At 36.9% G+C, this 3153-nt stretch overlaps 1 long non-coding RNA gene across 1 annotated transcript; it reads left to right on the forward strand.

Moving 5' to 3' along the window:
* Positions 1-776: 776 nt before the first annotated feature.
* Positions 777-2459, forward strand: LOC311079744. Its single transcript, XR_014605448.1, has 3 exons — positions 777-1295; positions 1791-1863; positions 1987-2459. It is a non-coding gene; the product is annotated as an uncharacterized lncRNA (long non-coding RNA).
* Positions 2460-3153: the final 694 nt, after the last annotated feature.

Consider the following 3153-nt stretch of genomic DNA (forward strand, 5'->3'; position numbering starts at 1 on the left):
CCTACACAGTCCATCACTGCTCATCGGTGTGAGGGTGGGATAATGCAGACCTGCGCCTCCCGAGGGAGACGAGCAAGAGACAGAGTGCTCAGACACATGGAGTGGATGCGTCTCTGAATGAGAGAGATGATGACAGGCAGTTGCCCCTCTCTCCACATGACCTCCCCGGGCCTTTGAGTGTGAACGTACACTCCAGAGTCTCATCCTCACCAACAAAGCATGCGGGGCTACTTCCCCGAAGGGCATGCCACCAACAGCCCTCTGACATTCAAACATCTATACAGATGGAAAAACAAATCGAATAAATAAATAAATAAATATACAGGAGTTACAGAAGGACTGGAATTGACTTGGCCAAACCTAAGGCTAAATCTCTACTTCTACTGACCTTGAGTATGGAAAAGAACCTAGAGGTGTGTGCTTTCTGACAGGGTGGTCAGTATGGAAAACAGCCTTGACGTGAACTCAACTTACCTCTTCTTTTCTTCCTGATTTCTTTTTTTTTTTTTTTTTTGGCCTATGGAAAAGTGTTAAAGTGTGTTTTAACAAAATAATTAAAATAATAATAAAATACGATTTCAACTTTAAAAATAAAATAAAATCTTTGTTAAATGAAGGCTTTGTTATATGAAGGAATTAAAACTTGTACTTTGAGTCATACATGTTGTCTACTTTTCAAATGCATTTTTTATTTTTTATACTGCCCTTTTGCCCCTTGGTGCCCAAAGTGCCCCTTTGTCAAGGCAAAATTTCCTCTCCTTTTTTTTTTTTGTAATTAAAGGCCCCTTTGTGGATGCCTGCCCAATCTAACTATTAGTAAAATTAATGAATAATAATTTAGCCGTAAATAAAATGACCTTTCACCTGACGTACTCATCCGGGACGATTCCTCACGCTGCACCAGAGCAGACATTTGTTGCGTTCGAAACCGCATACTTCCCTACTATTTAGTATGGGAAAAAGAGTAAGCGAGCGAAAAAGTATGTACGAATCCAAAAGAGTAGGCGAGAATTACCTGGGTGACGTACTAATTATCGCGAGATTCGGACTTAAGTGCGTTCGAATATGCCTACTTTCCTACTATATAGTAGGCGAAAACAGTACGTGAAGGAAGCAGTACGTTCGAAACATCAGTATTCATAAAAGAGTAGGCGAGAAGTTCCCGGATGGCTTACTGCTTTCGGCCAGATTTTCGAGTGCTCGACTGATGGGTACTCTTCTATCCCAGGAGGCCACGCGAGAGGATACGTCATTATCAAACATCGCAGAGATCAGAGACGCGGGTGCTTTCAAATGTGAGTAAACACGGTTCCTTTTGTTAAAATTGCATGTGTTAAACTACTGTAGAGTAAACTGTTGAATTGTTGAAGGTGTAAAGACATTACACAGTAAAGTATAGTTGTGATTTTGCTGTAAAAACACGTTTTATTATGTATAACGTTAGCTAACAGGGGAGCGCCAGTAAGGACACGTAAGTTACTACTCTAAAGTGGATTTACAAAAACCATACATCTTAAAGACGCTTATTTTAAATGTCTATTTACATCTGACAGGAAAATCTTGAAATATCACAACATGAAATGGACATCTGAGTGATGAATGTGTGCTACTATGTAGAACAAATCTATAAAGTAACTAAACATAAGTTATCTTATTTGTCCATTAGTAGGCTAGTTGATAAATTGAGGAACATTTATGTTGGATAAAAAGTTAAAACAACCTCAACATGTAAATGTAGTGTTTAGTTCATAAATCACAGAGGTAATGTGAATCTCGTCTGGATGTTACAGGGACAGATGAACAGATGTGTGTTTGCAGTGGAGAGTGGCTCATGAAGCTGAATGCTGCCATCAAAGGCTTTGAGTGAGTATACTACAGAAATAAATAACAACTATTTAAATATTAAGTTTATTTTAATTATTGTAATTTTCAAACAGAGCTATTACATCACTTTTCTGATTATTGATTTCTGTGCATTTGCTGCAGATTTTTTGAAGTGGATTAGGACCTACAAGGAAAGATGATGATGTCGGCATTTGTGAAAAAAAGCGTTTTTGTCTTCTAAATAATACTGATATCAAATGACATTATGCGGTTGAAATTACTGCTTTTGTGTTATGTATTTTTGTAGGATCTGAAATGTCAGCAGGCTGGTGTGAGCACTGAGGATGAGGAGCCCAGAGCTGAATCCTGGAGATGGTCCCTCCATCACTCCACCTGCCCTTACGAGACCCTCCATCACTCCACCTGCCTTTATTGCCTCAGATTGTGAAGCACAACACAACACGCAACAACCTCAGGCACGAAGGAACGGCTCACCTCTGGCGGTCAGCTGATTCATCAGAATAAAGCCGCAGAATGGGAACCGCTGTGTTGAGATGGCAGAAGGATGTGGGGTTCAGCGCCTGTAGCCTACATACATGATTGTAGTTTGAATAAAGCTTTGTTTCATGTGTTGACTTGTATATGCATTTGCTTATTGTGTGATGGTGACTTTCATTCATTCTTTTACTAATTTATTAATATTTCTCATTGTTGTCAGTAAATAAAATATAATTATTTAATTAATGTTTTATTTAATTGTTTGAAAGAAAATGTAGATATGTTCATTATATACACATCTAGAGTGTATTCAATCATGCATAGCTATGTCATATGACATACATTACATTTTGTTTGTTTTATTGAATTATATCATTTTCAGTAAAAAGTAATATAATTAAGTATTGGTCAGCATTTATCGTTGTTATTATTGTATGTTTTGGGGTGGGATAGCAATGCAATTCATTCTGAGGTAATATAAATTTTTTATATTAATGATACTTAAATTTTTAGAGTACAAAATCAACAGTTTTCTCCAAAGGCGAATCTTCGCACAGCTGCCCTTTGTGCAGACATTATAAACACTGAGGAAAACCATTCTAGGTAGGGCTGTTGAGTTACTGATGTTATGAGGTATAAAAAAAATAAAAATATTATATATATATATATATATTGTTATTTATAGGCCTAGGCCTGAGGGATGAAACGAGAGTTAAATTCAACGAGGAAAACATAAAGCAGTAAGCCACTTTTGCTTGTGGATGAAAATGTTTGGATATTAAATAAAATAAAATTAACAACATATTCAAGAGATGACAATTTTGGGATTTC

Source organism: Abramis brama (assembly GCF_963993115.1).
Source record: "Abramis brama genome assembly, chromosome: 3".
In the NCBI taxonomy this organism is placed as follows: Eukaryota; Metazoa; Chordata; class Actinopteri; order Cypriniformes; family Leuciscidae; genus Abramis; species Abramis brama.